This window comes from Acomys russatus, chromosome 5 (genome assembly GCF_903995435.1).
Source record: "Acomys russatus chromosome 5, mAcoRus1.1, whole genome shotgun sequence".
NCBI lineage: Eukaryota > Metazoa > Chordata > Mammalia > Rodentia > Muridae > Acomys > Acomys russatus.
The window spans coordinates 4,811,294-4,825,804 of record NC_067141.1 but is presented as its reverse complement, the minus strand read 5'-3'; the positions used below and the strand labels follow the sequence as shown (position 1 = coordinate 4,825,804).

Sequence of the window (14,511 nt, the reverse complement as noted above, 5' to 3'; positions counted from 1 at the left end):
TGCATAAGTGACAAAGTCTCTGTATGTAAGAACAAGAGAACAGTTATATATTAAAATTTGATTATTTCAAACCTATAAAAACTCAAGGACATTTCAATTTACAATGTCAACTGTTCATTAATTCCATTAGATTTTAACTCAAGGTGGATAAATCTACCCTCCCTCAAATGACCAAAAATGTGAGTAATATGGGATAATGAGGGATGCCTTTTCTTGTAGTTATAAAACATACTCTCAGTTTTCCATAAGCAAAACAGTATGGCGTTGGCAGTAATGCATAATGAGATCTAGGCAGACCTCAAAGTAAATTAAAAATTAACACAAGAACTGAATTACTCATGAAGCTGGGTGTGGAATGAGAAGAACAGTGACTAACACAGAGACAACAATGGTGAGCACACTGCTGCCTTCTGCTACAAAGATGGAAACGGAACCCTGCATCTTATCCTACGCATCAATGTTTAACTTGATTTTCAAGACTAAACATTGGTCTGGACAGATGGTTTAAATGGTTAAGAGCATTTGCTGCTCTTGCAGAGAACCTGGGTTCGATTCCCAGCAATCACATAAAATAAATAATAATTTTTTTAAATTAAAGCCCAAAGGTAAAAGAAAATAAACACGGGCAAACCATGCAAACACATAAAATAAATAATGAGTCTAAAAGTGTTTACAATCCTAAATGCAAAAGAACATCAGATAGTTTAAAATAAAAGCTACAATTGTAAACGATATACATTCTATCATTCCTTAGCTACTCAGAGGGCACAAAATACATGGATCCTATAGAATTCTCCCTGAGCACTCCCTGTGTCATCCTGCCTCAAGCACCATGGAAGAGAGATGCAGAACAATCACACAATAGAAGAACCGCCCTGAACTCTAGAGCGATGCTGGGTCGGTGTTGTCACCTCTAACTCCTGCAGAAATCAGAACACCCAGAGCAAACAGCTGCCTTGATCCTACCTGTTCTCACATCTCTTTGCTATTTCTTAGCCTCAGCAAAGTGACACAGAGTCACCATTCCCATATCCAGTTCTGGGAAAGCCTGAGGAAAGTGGAGGACAAGCATCAGAGAATGCCGAGTGACAACTCACAATTATGCACTTACTGTGTGCAAGGTACACAGAGGCATGCACCTTGCATGGAGACGCCTTGGTGGGGAAGGCACTCCACAAACACAAGGTCTAGAATTCTAATCCTTGGCACCCCTGTCAATGCCAGGTGGGCACGCTGGTCCACTTGTAATCCCAGTACTTAGGAGACTGCGACAGGATCCTTGGAGCCAGTTCTAGTTTCAAGTGAGAAACCCCGCCTCCATTACAAGGTAGTGAGTGATCAAGGAAGATGTTGGCATTCGCTTCTGGGCTCTGCATGCATTTGCATGTGTTTATGTACACACCCAGTGGAGTGAGTGTCTGTTTTTTGGTTTTGTTTTGTTTTGTTTTGTGTGTGTGTGTGTGTGTGTGTGTGTGTGTGTGTGTGTGCGTGCCTTTATTTTTTAATATATTTTATTAATTTATTCATATTACATCTCGATTGTTATCCCATCCCTTGTATCCTCCCATTCCTCCCTCTCTCCCATTTTCCCCTTACTCCGTTCCCCTATGATTGTGACTGAGGAGGACTCCCTCCCCCTTTATATGCTCATAGGGTATCAAGTCTATTCTTGGTAGCCTGCTATCCTTCCTCTGAGTGCCACCAGGCCTCCCCATCCAGGGGATGTGGTCAAATATGGGGCAACAGAGTTCGTGTGAAAGTCGCACCCCACTCTGCACTCAACTGTGGAGAATGTCCTGTCCATTGGCTAGATCTGGGTAGGGGTTTGAAGTTTACTGCATGTATAGGCTCAGAGTGTCTGCTTTTATTCCTCTCCCAGAAGTGAAAGACTGGGGCTTACCAGGGTTAAACAGCTTACTCAAGGTCTGTGGTAGGAGCATCCCAGCGAAGGCTCCTCACACTCTCTCCTTTGATGGTTCTAAGTCATCTTGGGAAAGGACTCCCCCCCACGTTCAGTCCTTATGCATCCAGGAGCTGCACTTTGACAAGTTACACCGGTGTCGTGATGACTGGTGCAGAGTCAGGATTGTTACAGACAATTTCACACTTTTGTTAGGACTTGGGGGGATGGGAGGGAATATTTCATTTAAACAGGTGAATAGTCAACTCTAACCGGAGCAGCTCCAGAGATCATTCTACAGGAAGAGCCAGCTTTTGAAAGGAGCTCAGTAGATGTCGGGAGCCGGTCCGCCATTACAAGATGGCGCTGACTTCCCGTTTCCTGGTTCTTCACGGAGGCCCTTATGGCCAGTGCGCATGCACAAACACGTCACCCTTACATAACCCGCTTACGCGGGCGGTATGCTAATTAGGTATTCTCTAGAGCACCAATGACGGGAGGACACGTCCCTCTACGCCTTGATATTTCCTATATAAGCCAGGGATTTTACGGGGAGTGGGTCCTTCTCCATCAGTCTGCAGAGAGCTGTACAAAAAAATGCTGTCAGAAGAATCCTGAGTTGCCGCGTCTCCTTTATCGGCGAAAGGTGCGCGCGACAAGTAGATGAAAAATAATTAAGAGCTGGGGCAAAAGACAGCCATGATTGTGTGCATCCAGTCCCTGGACTCAGCCATATTAGCCTTTGGACTTTAGAAGTAGACAGACTACAAATTCCCATATGCATTTAAATCACTTTACTCTGGCTTCTATCCCCTGCACAGTTGTATCCTGATTGACTGAAACACAGAGCAAAGTGGAAGAACTTTTGTTAAAGTCTTACTGACTCCTTTGCTCATGATCTTCCCATGACGCCAAAATGTATAGCTTTATTTACCAGTTAAAATAGCTGTATCATGATTCCTGGCATTTTCAGTATGGTATGAACTATACACTGCCTTTGATGAAAAGGCTGGAATAAATATTCTAGGAAAATTGATGGAAATGTGACTATGTTCGTATGTATGCATTAGAGGAAATGGCATGAGGCTCCTAAGGACTTGGCTTTCTTTACTTACACATGGTACTCCATGAGAAGGCGACACTGAAGGGAAGATAACCATGGGCTGTGAGCCAAAGGGCAGAAGACAAATTTAGTTCCTTCATTCAGCTGCGTGACATCAGGATAGAATATACAGTTCCTTGAACCTTAATTTCTGCTCCCTCCCCTCAGTTCATGCCTGTGGGTATGTAGAGAGAGCTTGTCAGTGTGGCTAGGCTAGCTAGTCAGCCTGATCCAGGGATGTCTTGTGCTGACTTCCAAGCACCGAGATTACTCATGGGCCACCACACATTTACCTCTGAGCATTTACACATTTACCTGGGTATGGGACCACACCCAGCTGGCCGCACTTACGTGGGTGCAGGACAGCTGAACTCCACTCCTCATGCTTGCATGGTACCTAAAGTACTTTTATTGATTTCCAAATGTTCAGCAGGCTGCAGTTTGCTAATATCGCATGTCCCCAGGGGTGCTTTGGTACAAGTTAGATTCCCATTGTTGTTACTAGCAACGTATAACAAAGAGTCCGTTGAGTAGCATTGGAAACAAATAACATACTTAAAGAAGTGAGTTTGCGTTAAAAAGAAATAAATAAGATCAACTGCATTTACCAACAGCAGAAATTAGTTAAGAGGCACCGTTAATGTGATTAAAAAAATGTCAAGTCACAAATAAAAATTATGTTACCTACACTTCATAGTAATGTATGAAATGGCGTGAGAGGAATAAAATGACGGTAAGAGGGGGAATAAAAAGAATCCATTATAACAGGATTGAAAAGAAACACACCTGAATGAGTAAAAGTACAAAAGAAGATTATGTGAAATAAAAAAGAAATGGCATTGTAATAATAGGGAGTGGGCTTTATTGGAAGATCATGTCCTAAGAGAAATGCAGGCAGTGTAGACTGAATATTTGTGTACACCTACCAGAGGCCCCACACTGTGAGTAACACCGGACCCTGAATGTGTTACCTTTTCCCTACACACACACACCTTTGATAAAGTTTAATAAAGTTGTCAGAGAAAGGGACTAATGGAAATAACTAATAACAAAATGAAACAACTATGAAATCATACCATCTAAAATGGCCACTCTTGTGCTTTGGGACATTGCCAAAATAAGGGCTAACTGAACATAGTCACAACGCTGGAAGCTCTGCACCAGCTGATGTGAGAGGAAGGACACTGGATCTAGCACAGATAAGCTGAGGAGGGTGATGGACGGACATTCGGGGCGGGACGTGGTGAGACTCAGCAGGAAAGATCAGCATGGAGGAGATTCCATCCAGCTAGTCAGGAGGACATGGGACTTGAAGCTCCTTGAAATACTTTCGGCTCAGTGCTTTGGAATCCTGCCAACCATGGGTAAAAGAAGGCAGGAATCAGAACCAGAGATGAGAAGAGATGACTGAAGAGAAACCCCTATGGGCCACTGCAATAGTATCTGAGGAGGTTGGGAAGCCACTAGGTTCAGCGGAGGCTTGAAAGTTGACCACTTCTGAGGGAATTAGTGACCCTGAAAAAGAAATGGAAGCTAAACCCATGCCTTTCCTTTTCCCCACAGAGAAGTTATGTCATCACAAATGAAGATGAAGATGGTCTACAAGCCAGTGACGTCACTACCCACATCAAGCGCATCTGCCAGCACCTTCATCGTAAACACCCAAGCCTCTGTCCGCAAGAAATAAAAGTTACTTAAAGCATGCAGTTGACAGCTATTTCTTGAGCTAAGTAGGATGAGGGGAATTCAAGTGTCCAGTCCACAAGCTGTACCTGGCACTGATGGGGAGCTTAGCTGTGAAAATTGCTGGGTGTTTTATAGTCAGTATCTCATTGGAACTGAGCAATAACACTGCAAGCTCGACAGGAGCATTTCCATTTTGCAAACGCAAGGAGGTCAGTGATGAAACCCAGACTAAAAGCCAACGTGAACTTCCTTCCCCGCTGCTGTCTATGCGCTGCCCATTCCGACCCTCACCTCTAACGGCTGGCCACTGCTCTGACTGGCATCATGCTTCACATAGTAGAGTGGCTGGTGCCTTTTGTGAGAGGCCAGGGTGGAAGCCAGGACATGTGTTGGTTCAAGCATAGCCCCATTTCTCACTGGGAGTCCACCACTACAACACATCAGCCTCCAAACTGCCAGAACTGAAGTGGAGCACAGAACACAGAACTTAGGCAGTCAGTTCATCACATTCTCTTGGTGACACTGGTTGATTCCAGGATGGGGATCACGGTTGGTTGTAATGTCAAACTTGCCACAAATTAGAATCACTTTAGTAGGAAGGCTCACCTAAAGGTGTTCTGATTGTCTAGACTGATGAGGGGGGACCCACCCCACTGTGAGCCACAGTGCCCAGTAGCAGTCCAGATAAAAGGGTGTTGTCCAGGGAAGAGAGTCACACTGTTTGTCCCATTGGCCTACCCTTGTGCCAATGCATTACTTTGCTATGCTGCAGATTCCTGCCCTGAGAGCAGAAGGAGTGGCTATTGTGGAATCAGGACTAGGCTCTCCAGGAACCTGAAGGTGCTCCAAGTCTTGTGGCCTGAGTAGCTGACACTTGTTACTGGTATTGTGGGACTCTGTTGAGGCATGTTGTCTTGAGAACCAAGAAACTACTGGGTTCTCATCTTCTCAGGTGTGATTTAGCTGTTGTTACTACTGTAAAGCTCATTTACACAAACGCACACACACACACACACACACACACACACACACGCGCGCGCGCGCGTGCGTGCTCACACACACACACACACACACACACACACACACACTGGCTCCATTCCCCTCAAGAACCAACTAAGACCATAGGTCAAACCATGCAGTCAGAGTCGTGTCAGAATGCTGATTTGTAAGTTGATCCTCAAGGCTCATCCTGCCCCATTGTATCCTATCTTACATTCCTCCCACTGTAGCTGAGCTGGAAATAGATAGTTTCTCAGTGCTGGCATTCCTCTTCACACTATAGAAAGGAAGTCTGTCTGATAATGGGCCATGTGCATTGCAAGGCAGAGCTCCTTAACGGGGAGTAAACCACCACACCCAGATGACATCCCTTTGCCCTCTGTGAAGGTAAGCATGAACTAAAGTTGTTTGGGGTGTGGCTGCAAGCACCACGCCTAGTGTGGCTACAATGCTCACTCCTTACAACTTCACTTCACAAGCTGTTTCCTACTGGAAGCTTCCCAGGATTGAGGAAGTCAACTTTGAGCCTTACCATTGGCCCGGAAGCATTCTATTTCTGTTTGTGTATTACATGTCCCACAGGTTCATGTGTTTGAAGACTTGGTCTCCAGCAGGTGATGCTGTTTTGGGGATGCCATGGGCCTGGCTGGAGGAAACAGGTCAATGGGCAAATGGCCAGATTCTACTGAGCTCTCTAGGCTTCCTGTCTGCTCGGATGTCACAAGCCATTCTGCATGCTTCCTCCCCCCAAATGCCATGTGCTTCCTGCTATAACAATTATAAACTCTAAGGCAGTGGTTCTCAACCTTCCTAATGCTGCGACCCTTCAGTACAGTTCTTCTTGTTGTAGTGACCCCAATTATACAATTTTGTTGCTATTTAATAAGTAAGATTTTGCTACTGTTATGAGTCATAATGTAAATATCTGGTTGCAATATACTGATAATGCAACTCCTATGAAAAGGTCATCTTACACCAAAGGGGTAGTGACACACAGGTTGAGAACCATTGCTTTAAGGTTAATAGCAGAGAATAAATATCTCTTCTACCCCAAGTTGTTTCTGTATTGCATCACTAGAACACCCACCAAGAGCTGATTTATATGCAGGAACCACCTGCATTGCTGCGAGCTATATGATAATCCTATGTGAGACCTCCTAATCTCACACCCTGGACATTTCCTCTGAAGATTGGATACTTCCTTGTTAAAGACCACAGATTCCTTTTGAGTTGATTTCCAATAGAAAGCCAAATAGAGCTGGATCCAGACATTAATTACATCAGCACCATATCATACTGTGAGCGCCATCCCTGGGAGCCCAGAGGCTTTCTAAGCCTGCATGTCTCTGCATTGAGCACTCTGACACCTCCTTGTTGTGCTAAGCCATCATTGCCAGCCATGATGGCCTCAGATTAGGCATAGCTGCCTGCAGGCCGAGAGCTGATCTTCCCTTCTAAGATCCCAACTGAATTTACCACTTGCAGATGAACAAAGCACTTCCATCTCACTGTTGTTCCAACATTTATGATTATAGTAAGCACAATCAAAAGATAACCATAAATGTCTAGTTCTTCCAACAGAATAGGAGTCACACACACACACACACACACACACACACACACACACACACACACACACAATGTTAACTTACTGCCATGTGCTAGGTGCTAAGTCCTGGGATATGCTGATGAACTCCGTGACACAGCACTGGCCTATGGAGGCCAGGCATCAATGTTGAGTGTCTTTCTTTGGTGTATGACACCAAATTCAGCATTTATATGGGTGCTGGGAATCACACTTAGGCTTTTATGTTTGCAGAGCAAATCACCTTGGGCATCTTTGCATTTGCTATATGACAGACAACATTGTGGGCGACCTTGTGGTATTGCCTGGGGATTGGATTAGTGTGGACAGAGGCCAGCACAGGGCTGGCACCCAGTGGATGCTTCACCCATGTAAACTATCTTCTGTCTCATTCCTTCTTTCTAAGAAGAATGTTTTTTATAGAGCTGTTCTTTGCTAGTCTCTCTCGTTGCCATTAATAAAGCTAACAACACCTTCATTCTTTCCTTGGGAGAACATGACAGCTCAGGGGTTAAGGATAACCCAGCTTGACAGTAATTCCTAAGTCATGGTCACCACAGGAAGATCCTTTTCTCTCAGTATCTATCAACATGAAAATAAAATGATTAAAAGTGTTAAATATCATATATAATAAATGCTACCAATATAAAACTTAATGCCCATAATATTTCCTTTGAGTTGCTACCTTTTGCATTAATTGAAGCAAGAAATGTCCCACTTAGTTAAAATATCTACTTAGTATCCTGCTCATAAACACATCTGCAGCCAGAGCTTGCTGGTTCAGTGGACTTAAATTAGTTGGTATCAATGTTATTGATGATAAGAGGACTGGGGTTGCATACTGAGTCAGTAATGAGGCAGGCATGGTCTAGGACTTCATATTATCTAGTAAGCAGGGGTCGGGGCTCAGCTGAGCATGGGGGGCAAATGATTGTGGGTATTTACAACAAAAACCACAGGGACATGGCAAGCCTGCTACTGTTTGAACATGGTCTGTCCCCATCAAATCTCTTCTTGATGACACTTAATTCCATGATGTGCAGGTGGAGTCTGTGGGAGGTATCTGGATGACAGGATCCGGGCTAACATACAAGCATCCATGTCTTCCTCACTTGAATCTAACTAGGGAAGAATGGGTGATCATGAAGTATGTCTGCCCCTCACATCTCTCTGTTCTGCTCACGTCTGAGCTGATGAAGCATGTGTCTACAGAAGATGCAGCTACTTGACTGTGGAGCTCCTGTCTTTTAAAACAACACGCTTAAATAAACTTCTTATAAATTACCCATCCTTGGGTGTTGTCTCTGCTGCAGTTTGGATGTTGACGGTTGCACTGCCACCTGTGTGTTGTGTGTTAAGGGCTCAGTCTCTGGGATGGTAGCCTCTGGGAGGTGAGCTGATTGGGGCTGGGGTGGTGTCATCAAGCAGGTGGCAGAATGCTGGTGGTATTCATTCTGTCTTGGGCCCCTGACTCACAATGGGTCACACTCTTGCTATGATGTACTATCTTGCCAACAGGCCTAAAGCAAAAGCCATTCAACTGAAGACAGGCCCTTTCAAATCTTGGTTCATTACAAGTTAATTGTCTCAGGTGTTTTGTTGTAATATTAGAAAGTTGTCTTGCTCTTTATTGTATGCAAGAAATAGAAGAGGAAATAAAGGAACTAAGACAAAGCCCCATGGTAACAATTAGAAGTCAAACATTGTATAGCAATACTAATATCCTAGGGGATGCCATCAGGAAAGTGATCAAGAACAGGTCTTCCTGTGTGTCTCGTACAATGGTCACCAGCCATAAGGAGGAGAAAAATACATGGATCATGCCTTGTCTTTAAGGAAGACCACTTTCCCTGCCCCCTTGTTGACTTTCTCTCTCTCTTTCTTTCTTTCTTTTTTTTTTTTCTTTCTTTTTCATGACTTTCATTATTTTATCCAGGTCGGTCTTGAAGTCCTGGGCTTAAGCAATCTTCCTACTTCAACTACTCACGTAGCTGGAGCCACATCTATGTGCTACTGTAGGTCATCTGTAAAATAACAAAATGGCGGCTGCGTGCCGTTACGCATGCATCCAAATCCCACAAACGAAAGCCTTACTGTGTAACTGGGTAACTGAAGTAAACTGTGGCTTCCCATGATGAAAACACAGAAGGCCAATGAGAGAGCAGGCCTGGAGAAGACACTGCCAGGCAGACACCATACTCTGTCTTAACTTTGTTTGACTTGAGAAACTTAGTCGAGTTCTTGTAAAAGCTTGTATTGGAAAGAGAAAAAAAGGAAACTTCAGGCTAACCATTCAGCAGCTACTCATGTGCTTATCCTTATGGTAGGAACTCACAGCCAAACGGACCCAAGCAGGCAGTTACGTCACTGTAACTGCTCAGGCATCCCCTTTGCCTTGCTTGAATGGTTGTCATGGTCACCACTTCCTACGTCAGTGAAGCATGTCAGTGAAGCCCGACCTTTGTCAGATACATTTCAAGAACTGCTCTTAACAGAAACGAATTATTTTTAAAGTGATATGTGGGTATTTATCTGCTAGGCCATACAAAAGATATGTTGCCTCAGTTTACATTTTGACTCACATAAGCAAAACAAAATGCTCTTCTGAAAATTTATTAATATTGTCACCTAAGGTCATGTAGTCGCAACCCGCAAAGATCTGCCTCATTATCCATAGACTAGCCATAACCAACTCGTGATAACATAGCCAACTCTAGAAAACATCAGATGCAGGTTAGTGGAGCAACAATAGGCCCAAGCCAGGAAGGTCCTCTCAGCTGCCTCTGGCTGCAGGTGGAAGAAGACAGTATCTCTTTCAGGAGGCTTGGCAGGGGGTGGGGGAACTGCAGGTAGGCACAGTGCCAGCTGAGAGAGGCAGAAGCTGGAGTTGTTTACATTCCTAATTACAGGATCCTGGGCTTCAGCACAGCCAGGTGTCATTCCAACAGACAAGGTTAATAGGATGTGAGTGGGTCCAGCTGCCACCACTCTGCTCACAGAAAACAGGCATGCAGCGGAAGGCAGATGAATTAGCCAGAAGCCCAGCCATGCTGGTCAACTTCAGCTGCGTGGAGACACAGGTTAGAATTCAATCTTGCAGAGTCTGGGTCTCCTTCTACAATCCCCAATATCTCTAACAACAGGACTCATCTGCACAGAGATGATGATGATGATGATGATGTGCATGCATGCGTGCGTGCGTGTGCGTGCGTGTGTGCGCGCGTGTGTGTGTGTGTTGGGGGCGGACTAAGGACTGGGACACTGGCACAGGCACTTGACTGATGGCTCCAACGTTTATTGCCTCTCACCCTGATGGTGAAGATCAGGACAGAGGACTGCGTGAGACCTTGTGGGGGTGGGGCTGGAGGCCCACTCTAGGCACGTGTCAGTTCTGTGAACTTTAGCCATCTGCTAAGATCTTTTGGAATTCAATTTCTTCATCAGTAATATGGGACTAGTCTTTTTAAGGGTTGCTGTGAGGATAAGGTACTTACGAACCAAGAGAAAACCAGCTCAATAAATATTAGTGGAAATTATTAGCGGTAATGCTTTAATGAGTTACCTGGGTAAGGTTTGCACCCAGGCATCCATCAATTTACAGTCCCTGCCCTGCCAGCCGGCAGACACTTTAAACAGACCCATTAACAACCTGTTTCTGATCAATGATTTATGGCTTATGCTTCCCTGTTAATGAAATGTAATTGCTAAGCCTAAGAGCCAGAGCCATGGCAAAACAAACTCCATCTGAAAATCACATCCTGGATCAGTAAGGACCGATGCGGAACCACCTGGAATGTCTGGTGATCAGACCGAGTGTGGCCAGACCTGGCTTCAAGGTGCTTGTGGAGTTGGAGGGTAGAATAGGTGTTCCGGTTGGCATATTCTGCTTCATAAAAATGAACACCATTGCAGGATGCCAAGTGGTCTCAGCTTAATGTGCTTCTGAATGAGGACTAAATTTTATCCAAAGCATCAATGTCCAGACTGAAATAACAACTGTATGGTTCCTGCAGGATAGAAACAATGAAGCCCAGTTCACCAGGGGGCGGGGTCTTCGGCCAAGTTGACCTGAAGTCCCTTGATGGACATGCAGCTTAGACAGCAAGGACTGCAGATGACAGTGTGGGCACTTGTCCTGCCTCTGAAAGCTGCAGTTTATGACATTAGACCCTTAGAGAAATATGAACTGAAAACTACTCCTCAACCAAATTTCAGGCTTAAGTTAGGATAACAATAAACTACCTTTACACAGGTGTTGTGAGTTCTGAGCTCATCCGTGCATATATCCATAATGCCAGGTCTCCTCCACGTTCTGGGAATAAGGCAGTAATTAAAATAACAACAGCCTATTTGAGAAAGTTCCATTATAGCAGGAGAGACAGGCAATTGGAAATGGAAAGTATACCATGGGAAAGTTAGGTAAAGATCATTATAATTAAGAAAATATACCCAGACAAGAGGCAGGCTGGAGAATAGAGGAGGTAGGTGCCTTTCGATGAGATGGCCTGGGAAGGCCGCACTGAGCAGGTGATGGAGACTCAAGCATACAGAAACATCCAACAAATGATCATGTTGTTGTCATCAGTGTCAGTGTCACTGTCACCCAGAGATGGATTTGCATTGTCACCATTGCTTAGTTCGTGAATGTGTGGAAATATCTAACAGGGCTCTCTTCACTGGGTCCTGCAATGCAGGAGGAGGCTGAGATGGGTAGAGTGGCAGGAAAAGCAGCATTTGGACCCAGAGGGCCTGAGTGTCGAGGCTCCTGTGTTTCATTAGGGACCCTCTGTCCCTGAGAGTCAGGTACAGGATGAGACTTTGATGTGTGCCCTATAATTCAAAGGGGGCAAGAAAAGTACAGGGGCAGGAAGACCTGAGGGTATTTGAAGCAAGGAGAATGTCTACTGCCTAGCATCTTTATACAGTGAGGCTCTAGCGCTCCCTCAAGAATTAATGCTGCCACATTGTGATTTTCCTATTCTGGAGTCAGAAGGCCAAAGTTCACATCTGTACCTCCACTTGATACTGCGAAATGTCACTCACATTAAAATATGGGTGATAAAAAGTAGTTTATGAGATGAGATCAGAACAATATCATGGATTGCCTAGGTCTCTGAGTAGCAAGCCTTCAAACTGGCCTTCTGCCACACAGGTGAATAAGCACCATGCCTAAGCCTTGTTCAGTGTTAGTGTGCCCAGGGCACAGGACTGAGTGTCCAGGCATCAGTGGCTTCAGTTCTTTCATCAAGTCTGTATTGTCTTCTTCTTACAGAACAGGAGACTGAATGAATAACAGAGAGTCAAGGTCTTTTTTGCCCAGTGTCACAGAGCTGACTGAATGAAAGTAGGCTGACCCCAGAGCCTCGACTATAAATCTCTGATCAATTCATGGCACACAGTAGGTGCTTAATGAGGAGATACTATGCACATCCTCCTGTGAGGCCAGATGTTGTTCCTCTTCCCTTCCTGGTCTTCACTGTACGCTTGCTTGCTCTAGCACACTTGCCCTATATGAGACTGTTTCTGCAAGCAAACACCACTTTTCTTTTACAAGCAGACACTAGTCCCTGTGACTTTTCTGAACTGGAATGCCAGTCTGGGCTTACTGAATGAGATATCACCCACTGTGCCTCGTAGTAGAGTACAGGATAGTTGCTACCAATTATTTGGGGGAAGCAGATGCTTCCAAGCTGATAAAGCAAGGCCTCTAGATGACTCAGCCCATCTTTTCTCTTTACGGAGAAGATCTGGATAAAAGTCAAGAAGAAAACAGGGGCAGACGCCCAGTGGCACTGTTTGAACACTGATCTAGCCCAGCCATTGAATTACTTGCTACTGCTAGTTTCTGGGAGGGCAAATCATTAGTACAGCCACCCACAAGGCTCCAAAACCATGATCACTCTGTTGAGCTTGGTTAAACTCACTGGACCACAAAACAAATCAAGTAGCTATGAACATGGGAGAGAGGGTCATAGGAAGAAGGATGGATGTGATGCTGGTGAGATGGGAGAGGATGGGGTTGGACATTGTACATGTGCATGAAGTTATCAAATAACAAGTGTCATGAATAAAATTTTGTTTTTAATGACCTATTTTATCTGGTTTTCCCAGGAGCCACAACAGGTTCCCATCATTTGCAGAGAGGCTTTTAGGGTGTGCCCACGCTTCCCACTTTGGTGATACAGACTGTTATCTTAATCCCTTTCCGCTATGAACAACACAGCCTACTATCCCAGAGGTCTCATACAAGCCATAAGAACAGCATCAGATTCAGTTTCTAAACTACTCAAAGCCCATTACAGTGTCAAAGACATTTGGCGCCAGAAAGGTAGAATAAACTACCGGGTAGCTTGGATATTGAAGTTCAAAGCATCTTTGTGCAAGGTTGACATGTAGGTTCTAACATCAGCCATACAGTTACAAACAAGTTTCCTTACAAAAAAAGTTTTCACTGATATTCTCACATTCCCCATATAAACTACCGAAATATCAAATCTATGATTTAGAATTGGGGATAAGGCTCTTTTCCAGAAAATGCCAAACTTTCTTCCTTTGACCTTGCTGCCAAGCTCTGTCTGTGTTCACCCAGACAAGTGGACACACATCTCTAGGTAAGAGAATGAAGAGAAATGAATTTGCCCAGACTGACATGTCAGCTGTCCTTGGGAGCATGTGTGGCTGGATGTCTATTGGCACCACACTCAAGAGGCAGCAATTTCACCACACCCAACCTCAAGTGCTCTTGTGAGTAAGCCTAGATATGATGCCCTGGGGAAAATAATATGCGGACTGCAATTCGCTATATGGGTCCTTCAGAGAACCATCTGGTAAATAAAGAGTATAAACCAGTGGCTCTCAACCTGCGGGATCCAATCCCTTAGAGGTTGGATCAACTTTCACAGGGTCACATATCAGCTATCCTGCATATCAGATATTTACATTATGGCTCATAAGGGCAGCAAAATTATAGTTAGGACTTAGTAACAAATATAATTTTACAGTTGGGTGTCACCACGACATGGGGAACTGTAGAAAAGGGCTGGAGCACTAGGAAGGTTGAGGACCACTTATACTCTCAAAGTTAAACCTTCGACTGTGTGTTTCTTTCACTGGCCCCATACAGTGTGATAATTTCTTTTTTAAGTCATCAAGTACCTTCTAAGTGTTGGACATTGCACTGAAAATTTAATGCTTCTCTCTGATCACCATAAGTCACTCAAAGGACACATGCTAAGGGCT

At 44.5% G+C, this 14,511-nt stretch overlaps 1 protein-coding gene and 1 pseudogene across 1 annotated transcript in view; one reads left to right on the top strand and one right to left on the bottom strand.

Moving 5' to 3' along the window:
- Positions 1-14,511, bottom strand: part of Hs3st4 (heparan sulfate-glucosamine 3-sulfotransferase 4) — a 430,298-nt gene that overhangs the window by 119,778 nt on the left and 296,009 nt on the right. The window lies entirely within an intron of this gene.
- The window catches only part of LOC127190128 (mitochondrial import inner membrane translocase subunit Tim23-like), a 47,762-nt pseudogene continuing 44,299 nt past the window's right edge, over positions 11,049-14,511 (top strand).